At 43.5% G+C, this 14480-nt stretch overlaps 1 protein-coding gene across 2 annotated transcripts in view; it reads left to right on the forward strand.

Moving 5' to 3' along the window:
- TEPSIN (TEPSIN adaptor related protein complex 4 accessory protein) overlaps positions 1-14480 on the forward strand; it is a 389886-nt gene that overhangs the window by 352269 nt on the left and 23137 nt on the right. The window lies entirely within an intron of this gene.

Raw genomic sequence — 14480 nt, forward strand, 5'->3', positions numbered from 1 at the left:
AGTGCTGACTGCTATCTACGCCTCCGGCTCGACTTTTCACAAAGCTGCACAGCGCCTTGGATTTTGCTCTGCACGAGCACATTGGACTTTACTACATACTTCAGTTGGACTTGGGTATCTTATTTCATAAACTTGTGCTCATTTACTTCTTACTTCCTTAAAAAAACAGAGATATAACGCTTTTATTCTCCTTTACTTATAGCCACGCCCCCTACTTCACGTCGGACCTACAAAAAGCAGGAACGCATGCACACCTATGAAAGTGCCCCTGCAAGTGCTGACTGCTGGTCCGCAAGTCTGCAAGCCTGCAGCCCCAAGTCATCCACACCTTTTAGTAACTAGCAGTCTCGCACCACCCCTTTGCAACTTGCCTTAACCCGCTCTTTCTCAGAATACTTATCCATTATTACTGAGCCGTAAAAATATTAGCACCAACAAAGACATTAGGATGTTCCTTGAGGCCAGAGACAAAATTGCAAAGTTTGACCCACGCCAACTTAAAAAATGCTAGCAAGCTGCCGCCTTCCCTGCAGCTGCACTCAACATCAGGAAATAAGCAGCTTCTTTCCGACTGTACGATTGCTGAATTTGAAAACTTTTACACTCCAGCAATCGATGCCTCGTTAAACGGAATAATATTAGCTGCTGTTCACAATGCAGATTCCTCAACTGTCACTTTCTTGTACTCACAAACGGTACAACGTGGGATAGTACATGACCTTGCAATCCAACTACCTAGCAATGCTATTGATGCTATTACATCGACTCAAATCCTCCAAATTAAACAACAATACTTTCTACCTCGCCAGACATGTTCCCTACAGAATAATCGGCAGTAAACTTGTCAAGATCTGATTCAGAATCATCTCTAGTAGCCTCGTTTACGAGACCTAATCCTCGACCCTCCTTTGGTTTTCCACTGACCGCTAATCCTGCTCTAGATGCTGCTCTAACAGCAAAAAAAAACAGCATCTTTTCATTAGTGAATCACTACGAGGTCTTGGATCAAAAACCCACTATGCATACAACCATTTTATATTCACTAACAGCTTGCATGGATTGGATAGCGTCTAAATTGACAACAATATCTACAACTGGAAAAATAGTACCTAACCATGATCTTGCGAACATACCCTTACAACCTTCTATGGAAGCTGCTGTGCTAGGGGATGAAGAAGATGTAGTGATGGAAATAATAACATTCTCGAGACATTGCATCTCCATTAGCATCGAACGCTGCACTTGGTGATGAATTTCCACTGGTGCATTCGTTACCTGATACAACCGAGGATCCAACAGAAGACATCCCCCTATATGATGTCTTTAGACCGAGGCAACAAACTAAAAAAAACAAGGAAAAAAGAAATCGAAGGCGGATGTCTTGAATGATTGAGCCCACAAAGAAAAGCAAGAACATGGCATGACCAAACAAAAAAAATATTAATAAAAAAACTTAAATATTTTTTAAGCAATCTAGCTAACTCTCCTAAAAACCCATCTTCAACTCTAGAGGAAAGACCACCAGTGAACATCCAAGTGGAACCGTTTCTTAATTCTGCACCATCATCTGCTCTTCCTCCCGAACCACAGCTGCTTCCAAACCAAGGTAAGGTTAACGTTGTTGACATAAATGCTTCTAATCCTGTGGTCAGTTTATCTTCATCAGCTTGTGGTCAACGTTGTCCGAACCAAGATAATCAAGAACTCCTAGATTTATCTGCTTGTTCTACTCACTCTATTCCAGTGACTGAAATTGTCAATCATAGCTTACACAATAATTTTGCTGAAACTTCCAACCCGAGACAAACATTCAATGTCAACATGGACATATCCTACTCCCCTTTTTAAAACCTTGGAGCAGAAACGTACTACCACTCTTGAAACAAAGTCACTTGCTTTTACCAATCCAGAAAGCGTCCCTAATGACAATAGCAGTTCTAAGGCCATCCCCCATTCACACCCACCTTTCCCTCAACCAAGTGTTGCCAACACCAATCAACAAGTTTCTCGTCACCAGCAAATTCACTCTATATCAAGCGTAGTTCCCTCTTACACGGATCCTCCCCGCTCTTGTTGTAATTGCAACCAGAACTACTATGCACCTCCGCCACTGCACCCACACGTGATACCAACAATTCCACCAAAATCCAGGTGGGCGTGGATTGTGGAATCGGCACAAGTGCCTCCCAAAGCAACTCTCCCCTAGACTACGGTCAGGGATTCCACCCACCATTGTTCACTAATAGTGTGGAACATTAGAGGCTTCTTACATCTTCTTAGTGCAAAAGCCATGTTTCTTAAAAGCTACGATATTGTCTTACTCCAAGAAACGTGGCTTACCACTGAACCAATATGGCCTGGATATCAAATCATTTCACTTTTGGCTAAAAAAGGGCTCAAGGGATGCCCAGTCGCAGGATTATTAGCAGCAGTTAAAATAGATTCAAAATTACATATTGAGCTTTGGAAATCCCCTGATCCAGGCATTTAACATGTGAAAGTCTATCCAACAAATCCTGCCCATCCACTTTACCCCAAAGCTGCCTTTTTGAATCTATACTGGAATCCTTTATCCTCCGGATGAAAAATGGGTGCACCCTCTTTTTTGTGTGGGGGCTTGACTCGAGAGGGTAAGAAGTACAGTAGAGCAAGAGATGAGTCAAAGCTACCCTGACCAATGGCGTGACATAGGGTCACCAAGGTTTGCAGTGGAGCTGCAAACAATGTTAGCTCGGGAGGACAAAAAAACCCTTTGGAGAAGTGAAACTGACAAAGGACAGGGTTTTTTTATTTTACTCTAACACAGAGAAAAAAGAAGACAATTTTTTACAAACTGCGCCGTGGCGCTGAAACTATACATAGTGAACACATTCGAGTGTGCCTTGCTGTGAGTTAGTATACAGAGTGAAAGATCACAGTTTTTTGTTGTTTTAAACAATAATATTGGTAAGACAATAGGCTTTGTCTTAGACTTGTCGACACATTATTCTGTGTTTCTGGTTCGGTATGGATAGCTGGTGAGTGTGGCTGGAGTGATGGAAACAGCGTTGTTGCACCAGGTACCGAACGGTCTTCAGGACAGATGGATCAAGTCAGGTGAAGTAGTTGGAACCGTCCGCCTGTAGATATACAGGGGACTGGTTAGTACAGTGATAGAGGTGTCTGGGAGGTTAAAAACTGCAAATGAAGGAGACCTACCATGTTCTGGTAATTATCGCCTAGGTCAGAAAAATGTTGAGTCCAGGAAGTGGGACTGGAGGCTGTCTGCAAGAGTCAGAGTCCTGGAGCTGAGTAGGAAAAGAGACAATCTTTTGGGATCTAGTTTATATCAAGACTGTGACATGTAGATCGTGCACAGTGCTGAGGGGGAGGTCGGGGTGAGAGGAAGTGTATTTACATTTTAAAAGAAATTCTTGGTGAAGTGCACAGATCTTAACAAGTGCTTGCATGTGCAGTACAATCTGTTTGTCCAATAAAGGAAGGCACTAAGGCTGCTTGGAAAGAGGGGCCAGGGGCTGCCATCTTGTATATGGGGATCCCGTGGGACGCACGTGAAGTGAAAAGGGGCATTTCCAATCCGAGAGTGGACAAAAATGCTTACACTAGAATGGACGTGCATCGACAGATAGCGCTGTGGTTTAAAGGCGATCGATTAGTGCGGGTACTGATGGACGGGTAGAATACCTGAGTCTTGGCTGCGGCGTGCGGCGGCGGTCAGCTCTTCGGTAGAATGAGCTGTCACTGTATCCTGCTACTGCGCGTGTGCGATAGATAACCGCTGAGTGGTATGCCTGACTGTGGGCTAGATGGACTGCGCATGTCATGGGCGGCTAGTGTCTCGTTAAAGCAGAGGCGTGGAGAAGGGGACGTGTCTCTCCATGTGAGGCATACCGTCCATAGTGTGAAAACAGCTACAGTGTTCGTGGGTGTAGCCTGCTTATTATACATATTGCAAAACACGGAGAGGAAACAAATTTGTTCTGAGATCTACAAAAATCCAGACAACTCTTTGGGCACCACCCTCTACAGAAAGCCAACATCCAAAAACACCCTTCTTGAGTTTTCCAGCTATCAGCCTTCAGCGCTCAAGCTAAATCTGCAATAAGTTCATCTACTATCTATTATGCATATATTTCATGTGGAGCAAACCGGCGAATAGCCACTTTCCAAGCCTAATACTTCAAGTGACCACCGACCTCTAGTGATACGATGGATCCCCCACAATTCTCAAACTTCTCAACTTTTCCCAATATCCATAACTACAAACCAAAGCCGCAATCGGCCAAGATGGAAACCAACGCAAATAACTGCATTAGCATGTCTTCTAGCTAAAACTCATATGGCAAGCAAGCTCAGTCCTGATCCCGAATATACTGATCACATAAAAAGTAAGGAAGATCAAGCGTCAATCTGTCCAATATTCAAACACAAATATTCGTATTGTCCAGATATTCAAGAGACTAAACTATAACTTCGTCATTTACTACGAGGCCTTCCAGCATTAACGTCAAAAAAAAGAAAACTAAAAAACAAATACAAAAATAGAATGGAACAGATCATTGAGTCTAAATAACAACAAAATGCAGAATTTCTGCTAAAAGCAGTTTTACAGAACTCTACCTTGGAAATGTTGCATCTTATCAACAATCTTAATTACAATAAGTGAAGAACCCTGAACAAAACATTTCACAGAACTTCTTGGGTCATCAGACTACCACATTGACACTTCCCAACCCATTGCAAGTGATTTTAAGAAGCTATAATTTGACACATTAGGTATCACATTACTGATAAAAAAAACTAAGCTCTTCAAGAGCATCTGGTCCGCTTTTATTGTCAAATATAACCCTGAAGGCGCATCCTGACCTCTGGGCCACTATTCTTGAATCAATATTTAGAAAGGTGACATGAACAGGTCAAATTCCTCAATACTGGAAAAAAATCAATTATTCCTATTTTTAAAAAAGGCCATAGGAGCGACCCGGTCAACTACAGAAAAATCACTCTTTTAGATGCGCCAGGAATTTATTTGTTAGATTTGTATAGTGCGATTTCATGACTTGGCTGGATGAAAATAACCTTGGAGACAAGCATCAATCTGGCTTTGTAAAGGGCATAGGAACAAGTTTAAATCTAATGCTCCTATCTGTACTAAAAAAAAAAAAACCTTAGTAAACGCCCTGTTTTTTTAGCTTTAATTGATTTTAAACCGGCTTTTGACCTCATCTCACGCAAAATATTATAACTCATGAGTGATAACTGCCCTTCTTATCTTCTCTATTTAATACAAACATTTTATTCTGATACCTCTATAAGAGTCAAACTCACTTACAATGGTCTTTCAAGCCAACCAATTTTAACCTCGCTTGGAATCAAACAGGGCTGTATATTTGCCTCAATTCTTTTTAATTTGTATATTAGAGACATACACATCTTTTTCATAAGTCCGCTCATTCCCTCCAAAGATAGGCTCTACTGAGATCTTGTGGCTACTCTATTCCGATGACCTATTCATATTGGACAGGGCCCCAATCGGACTTCAAAGAAAACTAACCACTTTAACTGCCTATACAGACCTGAATCATCGCTCAATAAATTCAAAAAAATAAGTTTTTCACAACTTGTTGCACAAAGCAGGCTACAAATTCGATTGGACGCTAGCAGGGCAATCTTTACTACACGAATTTAAATACTTAGGAGTAAATATTAATACCCACCCTTCAGATCAGCCGTATAAAACCCAACTTAGAATCAGAATGCAATCCCTAGCCTCCCAGGGTAAAGCCATCTCAAAGAAATATGGTACATTTTCTCTAAGCCCGATATTGATTTTCTATAAACTCAAAGTCATTCCAATAATTACATTTGGTGCTCAATCTAAACTACTACACAATTCCCCCGAGATTGGAACTATTGGAGGGAGCTTTTTGGAAACCAATTCTTCACCTACCACTAAGTACTCGCGTTGCCCTCATCCGATTCGAGTTAGGGCTAATTTCACTCTCAGCCCGGGTATTTTGGCAAATCAGCACTACTTATAGAAAATGTATAATCTCTGAATCTACTTGCAAAAACCTATTTCCAGCTCTAAAATCAGGACTTATGTCTTCAACTCCTGGTCCTCTTCGCATTTGGAAAAACCTATACCACATGATTCTAGGAGCAGCTGACATCTCCACAAACCTTTTATTTGAAAGCCCCGATAAAGCCAAGCTTAAACTATGATGGTGGGATTGGAGGATGACTTGTGAAGCCTGCACCACATATAAAGCGTTCAAATCAGGAGCATTTATTGATAAACTTTTACACACAACTGCTCATTACTTACTTAAGTTTCCTGATCCAGGATATGCTCATTCAATCCTGTGATTACGCTTTGATCTATGGCCATCAAGAAGCAGATTAGCAAAAATTAACAAAACCAAGCCTATATGTTGTAGTTGCAGATTTTGCAAATCTATACACTCCGAAAGAGTCTATGCAACATGTAATCACAGAATGCCCAGCACTAACAAATCAAAGACACTCACATTTTTACAAACGTTTGAAACACATTATTCAGTTAACAAAAGAACATATGTGGTTAATCGTATTCAACGCACCAAACTAATCTTTGAACATTGCAAAAATCAATTTTTTAAAAGCGCTTAAACTTGAAACGGCAAATGAAATTCCAGACTAAACCTCTTAATTATTCTTTGTTTGATGTACTAATGTGGTTTACATTTTTCGAATATCGAACACTAATATTAATTGGAACTGCTTTCTCTACTTAGATTTGATACTTCTGCACTTTCAATTGAGCTTATGCAAAGCAATTGTGATAAACTCCACTTAGACATATGCTGTATTTATAACTGAGCGTGCAAAGCAACCGTGATATGTTTTGCTTGTTTTTTTTATCTAATGGAAAGACAATATTTTACTACGTGATGTTTTACTCTTGTATCTTCAATTAGATGATCTAAATGAATGTACACATCGGACATGAAAGATCATGTAAACTAATGTACTTATATTTTTTTAAGGTTGAATTGAAGTTGAGAAATCTTTTCTTAAATAAAAAAAATGTAAAATTATACTTTGGGTCTCCCTCAATCGGGCTCGGACCATTTTCGAATGTCGAAGACTTTCGAATGTGCATGGCTTCCTTTACAGACCTTCGCAGGACCACTTCGACTCAATGTCATGTTTTCACTCTCCCTTTCTTTAGGGGTTACTCTTGCTTACTTCACTTTTTCTGTCCATTCGCTTTATTGCTTCAAACAATGTACCTTTTTGGAGACTTTCGAGTGAGCTACTTCCTTTCGCCGGACCACTCTGTTACTTAGTATCGCTCATCTCACAGCTTTCCTTACTTCAAAGTTCATTCACAGGTCTGCCTTTCTTCGCGTCTCATTGACAGGCATGCAGCCTTTGTTTACTTGCGATATAATGTTGCTGCTCCATTTCCTTTAACACACACCGGTTTGTCAGGTGGCTTGCCAACTCACTGGCTGTGTGCGTTTCTTTCTTGGTTTTGATATTTCCAATTCACGAGTCAAGGTTAGTACTGCAGGCTTGGACTTGCCTCACCAACTCTGTTCACCCGGGAGTGTTTCTGGCGTCCTTGAAACACAATGCAGTCTTCACTTGTGGGATCTGGCCTTCTTTTGCGGCCTGTCGGAGGCAACAACCTCCAGTAGGGAACTCTTCAGGGTTTTTGACCCGCTGCTCTCGTGCCTTGGTCCGTTGCTCTGCTCCAGTAGGTGTGCCTTCGTCACGGACGTCTGCTCGTACTTGAGTTCCGCCTTGCTCTGAGTGTCTCTTTAGGCGTTGTCTTTTATTCATGTGAGGAGAGCTAAGGAGAGCTAATTGGTATTAGGATACACCTAATACCAATTAGCTCTCCTCACACACTTATGGTAAAGTGCCTGACTTTGCCTGACCCGATTAACGGGACCTGTCCAGTACGATGTGGGAGAGTTAGTCTGGTTACTCTATCACCCTCTTCCTCAGCCCAGTGTTTGTGTAAAAAGGAAGCAGGTGGATTTGGGACTTTGGAAAATCCTAAAACAAAATGGGATGGGTCAGATAAACGAGAGAGGGGGGAATGCCGCATCTCACCATCGGCTGCCTCACCCCCACTCCTCAAAGACCCCTCAGACATGTGTTCCTCCCGCACTGGTCCACCTCCAGGAACTGGATCCTAAAGCGATGGCCGTGTCCTGGCCACCTGGATGACTAGTCTCCGAGGACTAGCGGGTGAGACACCCTTTTTGGTTTCTCACAGTACACATTAAGATAGGCCCAAGTATACAAATAAAGAAAAGCACGAGAGAACCCAGCTTTATTCAAATACAAACAGCCACTGGGAGAGCGTATGAAAGACAACAAGGTTTTACGTTGGAAAAAGTCATAGCTGCATTCATAGTTGGCAATTATCAAAACCTCTGCTCTCCTATTCAGTTGGTTAGTGAAATATATAGTGTATAGTTATATACAAGTGAACCTTCTACTATTGGTTCTTTTACAACTAATAACTCCTCCTGAGTTCATCCTTGCCATTGGTTGCCATTCTACTACACAAGTAGATAAGGAGAACATGGTTTGATTGGTCAGTTATTTGCTCAACTGGCCTCAGGTACTTTTATGCAGTGCCAAAATATGTGGTGGGGAAGGAGAGATGGGCGATCCGCTATGATCCAGTTTAAAGAACTTACTCCCTTCTCATTCCCAGGCTTGACGTCTTATCTGCCAGTTTGTTTGTGGCCTTGGCATGCCGTCTGTATGGATATGTACTAAGGATGTAGCAGGTGCACTATCTAGTTGGGCTGGAATAAATGCCCATTGTGTCGATCACATGCATAAGAACCACTATTAGAACTCCTTTCTGTCTATTTATTGGATTTTCTGCTGTCCTAACTTGTGCATGCTTTCCTTTGGGGGCCTCTTGTGGCCCTGTGTGTTCATTCGTTATGGGATCAATTGGCACGGTAGCGACTTGCACCTGACCTTCAAAGATGTATCTGGTTTCTCGCTGCTACCAACGGAAACTAATTAACTTAATAATTGCGTGTTGTGCCCTGGGAAACGTTATCTGGTGTGGTTTCAACTGTTATGCAGAACTCCCCATTTGTACAGTGACCTTTGTGCTTGAGCTACTGTCTGAGCATCGGGAGGCCTGGAATTTTGTGTTAAGCAGTTTTATATCGGGATGCATTATCTCAGAATTTCGGTCTTGCACATTTTGGTCTGTGCTCTTTCTCCGCCATGTTAATGTTCTTCGTGCCTTGCATACCACCATTCATTATTCCCGGCCCCTTGTTGCTGCAACCTCTCCCTACCTGCCCATCTCTATACTACTTCTATAACCCTAGCTGTGTATTTTGCAACCTTTCCCTACTTCTGTGACTGCAAACTACTTCTCACCCTACTTGCGTCGCACAACATATTCTACTCTTCATGGCGGCTGTGTGATCATTGGTGTTTTACTGAAAGTTTCTCAGTTTGTACTTCCGTTCATGTTTGGGAATGGGTGGGGCGTGGCCAGAACCGGTGCAGCTCTCATTTGCACCATCATATCTACCCCTATTTGGACGACTGGCTGATTCGAGGCTCGACGCCTTCACAAGTGACGACTTCATTCTTGTTGGTCATGCAGCAGGCATATGCGTTGGGCCCGACACTGAATCTGGATAAATCAGTTATGATTCCAACAGAGATTGCAGGTCATCGGAATCCCCTGGAACTGCACAGAGGGGAGGGTTTAGCTGCCATCAGACCGGCTGGAGAGCCTCAGAAAACTATGCTGCAAGTTTTACAGGAAGACCTCATTACCGGCAAGGAAATTTCAGGAACTCCTATGCCTTATGGCATCATGCATTCTCATGATCCCTATGGCCAGGGTATGCATGAGACTTTACAACTTCATCAAAAAGCATATAGGTGTGAAGACACCCAACCACAGTCAGAGGAGATTGGTATTCCAGTTTCCATGTATACAGATCTACCATGGTGGATGGCAGAGGAGAACCTCATTGCTGGCGCACTTTTCACGCCACCACTGCCTACGCGGGAACTGGCGATGGACGCTTCCTTAGCAGGATGGGGAGCAGTTCTCAACAAATGGGAAAATCACAACCTTTGGGGGGTTGGAAGATCAGAATCAACACACAAATGACCTAGAGTTGAAGGCGATTTTTCTGGTTATGAAGGCCCTCCGACCAGAATTGGTGTGGGGGTGGAGGGACTCTAAATTGCCAATACTACAGCAATGTTTTTGTTATAAAGCACAGTCCAGGCAGCTTTAGGTTACTTCTTAGTAAGTTTACTTCAGTTTCTTAGTTACAGTTACAGGACATTAAGACATCAGGTATAAGACATAATATAAAGAGACACCGGCACCCATCACCCAGGGAGGGAGGGCTCAACTGATTCAACATAGAACACTCACCACAGCATTCTCCCACTCATACATCAACATTCCACAGGCACTCAGGTGACATCATAAATCACATGACAAACCACTTCAGACTCACCAAGCACTTCACAACACATCTCCCTCCTTACCAAACACACTTACACAAGTACTTCACAACAGTTTTATTTAAACAAACAAAGGGTTACACGTTTGCGGAAACTATGCCTTTTGGCAATAGAGATCTGGACTTGGTGCTTGGAGCACAGAATACTGCCACTGGCTTCACACATTCCAGGCGAGGAGAACATCATGGCTGCTACCCCTAGCCGTCTAACTCATACTCTGCACGAGAGGGAGATCAACGACAAGGCACTGCAGGCAATTTTTCAAGCTTGGGGCGTGCCTTTAGTGGACCTCTTTGCAACACACACAAACAAGAGGGGTGCGCTGTACGCATCTTTGGATGGAAAGGACGCAATTTCATTGGGGGACGGATCTGACCATGGATGCACAGAGTCAGTCTTACTCCTATCCCGCTGATCGAAAAGGTTCTGCACAAGTTGAAGTAATCCACAACTTGGAACATATTGGTGGTTCCACATTGGCCGAAAAGTTTCTGGTTCTTAGGCCTACAAAGCCTAAAGCATTGTGGTCCATGTCTGTTGCCGATCTGGCCGGACATACTCCAACAGAAACAAAAGGTGCTTCACCCCAACCGGCAGTCGCTGGCCTTGGCGGACTTGGTACCTGAAGAGCTAGTGTATGGTCACCTTGGTTTATCTGACAAACTTTGCGATCATCAAGGCAGCCAGAAAGGGAAGCACCAGGAAGCAATACACTAGTAAAACGACATGCTTCTGCCATTAGTGTTATGCGGTACAGTTAGATCCTCGTAAGGCAACACAGAATGATGTGATGAGTTTCGTCAGAGATCTGGCAGAAACAGATATATCATTGGACTCATGTAGGACCTGTCTTGCTACAATAGGAACTTACTTAAGTAAGGATACTAAGACCTTCTAATTAGCGAACCCTCTCATCAAGCACCTTTGATGAAGCTATACCCAACGTTGAGGAAACCCCATAGCCCATGGGATCTTAATGTGGTCCTCACAGCGCTTATGCAGAACCTTTTGAACTCATGGCTTTGACAGAGCTGAAGTGGGTGACACAAAAAAATGCCTTGCCGGTAGCCATCACATCAGCAAGGCGGATATTTGAATTACAAGCACCATGCATAGAGGAACCTTACATCAGCTTCCACAAAGAGAAAGTGGTGCTAAATTGGCTTTCCTCCCAAAGGTAGTCTGGATTTTTCACCTTAATGAGGTGTTCTCACTACCAGTGTTTTTTCCGACACCAAGCACGGAAGTTGAAAAAACACTGCATACCCTAGATGTAGCAGGAGTGCTCAAATTGTACTTCTACTTGGAGCCAACTCTTTCTGACCTTGGGATGAGGTGCACCAGGGTCAGCAGCAGCCAAGGCTTCTATAGAATGCTGGATGGTAAATACCATAGTGGACGCGTACAAATTGCAGGGTAAAACCCCTTTTAAGGACCTTCACCGACAGGTACCCATACAGGATATTTGTTGAGCAGTGACCTGATGAAGCATGTGTTAATTCTGTAAGCTTTACTAACTGGATACATCCACTGGATAGCCGTTGGAGGTATCCTATTTTATTCTCCTAGTCAAAATTACTATTTGTGATTTATTTTCTGGGACCAGAAAACACAAGATTTCAACCCGTTTTCGTCGAGTGAAAGAGTACTTCCCACTATGGCTGAGGAAACGCCAACTGCAAAGAAGCTTTCCCTATTCAGGGACTGCACCAGATGCAGAAAGAAGTTAGTATACATGAGGGATCCACATGAGCAGTGTATCTACTGTTTATACCCTCATGATATCCACAAGGGTGAAATCTGCAAGACCTTCACCAACAAGACCTTACAAGACAGACACAGGAGGCTATTATTACATCTGGAGTCCAAGTGCCACTCCTCAGATGAGGAATCTGCAAGACAGCCCCTGTTATATCTCAAAAAACCACGAGAGACAAACGTCTAAAAGAAGGGCCTCTTCGGTGGAAAGGAGCACTTCCCCCACTCAAAAGAGCATGAAAAAGGTAGAGAAGACTTCCCTCACACCTTCCTTGAGCTAGAGAACCAGAGAGGACATCATTCAGGGGGAAGTCATCGTCGACGAAGCACCAATCATTGTCGTCGACAAAACCATCGGCTTCAACGTCGGCAGGAAAAAACAAACCAGAAACACTGTCCACGAACACCCCACTAATGGCGGGAACACCGTCCACAGAGGATAACGCTAATAAAGCAAAAGACACAACCCCAAACATTGTAGGGGTACAGGAAGAACCAGTGATATTGCAACTGTCACCAATAAGGGATGGTAGAGTTGCCAGATATCATTCTGCAAGAAGAATATTCTGACACTGAAATCATACAAGAACAACCCATTCTCACCCCTAAAGAGAATAGCCCACCATGGCAACCCACCACTGAGGTTGTCAGAGACCCATATGACCCTATGCTGATGGAGTCAATGCAGAGAATTATCGATGAGTTCAATAGGCGCCAGAGATCCCAACCAGTGTTACCATCCGGCCCCAGACATAGAAATATTTCGACAAGCTCTAGGAACACAAGATCCCCCAAATCGCTGCATTACAGCATGCCTAGAGGCTTTCCTACCAGTAAAAGAGCCCATAAGAGGCCAAGCTCGCCGGAACCTCTTCACAGACCTAGAAGCAGAACACAATCACGCAGTGCTTCACCGACAAGAGTCTCACCACCTAGACCCTCGCCTAGACTGAGAACACATTTGCTTATAAGAGACCCTACCATAATACCTTCAACTGTGTCCGTTTCAGATTGGCAGGAGGATCCATTTAGAGATTTTACAGACAGAGGAACCAGAAAAAGGGGAGATTACACATGACCCATACACACATAGTGAATGGGACGACTGCGTAATAGAGAAACCAAGGAAACGTGATTCCCCAGGGGAAACTTCATCACTGGACGACTTGGTATCATTCCACACCATCATTGGCAAGGCTGCAGAACTTTTCAAACGGCAAGTAACGTCAAAGGAAAAGAAATCGGTCTTATATACGAACACAGGGATAAATGTAGAAGGACTGTCACTACTATCCCTCTCTTAGACAAAGTCTGGGATGCAGGAGTAAAAATACTGTCTACACCTCCTCCCGTATCGCGACCAGAGAACAAGTACAAAGCCCCAGACCGGGCTCCACTATGCCTAAGAGGACATACAAAACCAGACTGTCATCACAGTGGCAGCTCGAAAGAAACTAGCGAACCCCTCCGCTCCATTGTCAGCACCCCCCGACAAGGAAGGACGAAAACTTGATGCTGTGTGCAGGAAAGTGTCATCATCAGCTTCCCTAACCATCAGAGCAGGTAATTCTCTGGCTATGACAGCTCGCTTGGACCCGGAGCTATAGCTTCGCATATCAAAATTAGCCAAACACCTACCAGCTGAACTCCAAGAAGAAGCAAGGGCAATAATAACGGATGGTGAAGCCACATCCAGTCATAGCATCAATGCAGCGGTATATGTTGCAGAATCGGGCTTCTGTCAAATGGCTCACGGCACGGTCCTAAGAAGGCAAGCTTGGATGAAGGCAACAAACTTCAGACCAGAAGTCCAAGCACAAATCCTAGATATGCCCTTTGATGGGCATGACCTCTTTGGCAAGAAGATCGATGATCATCTCAAGGGCATTAAGACGGACACAGACACAGCTATCAGCTCGCTAAAAGAAAGAGACAAAGAATGCTGCACCTTTCAATTCTTTTGAGGCTCATCCTCCAAGTTCAGAGGGTTCAACCGTCCCTCCTACGGTCAGAGAACACAGGGCAGTAGTTTTCAAGATCATAGATACCACCAGTCGACGGCCAGGTTCAATACGCAAAGAGGCAGACGTGGCTCAAGCCACTCCAAAACGCAATCTAAACAGAACTGACAATTTTTACCGTTTCCACCAACAACACACCCCGGTGGGAGGAAGAATAAGCCAGCATTACCACCA

The sequence above is a fragment of the Ambystoma mexicanum genome, chromosome 3q (assembly GCF_040938575.1).
Source record: "Ambystoma mexicanum isolate Mex_15411 chromosome 3q, UKY_AmexF1_1, whole genome shotgun sequence".
Taxonomy (NCBI): domain Eukaryota; kingdom Metazoa; phylum Chordata; class Amphibia; order Caudata; family Ambystomatidae; genus Ambystoma; species Ambystoma mexicanum.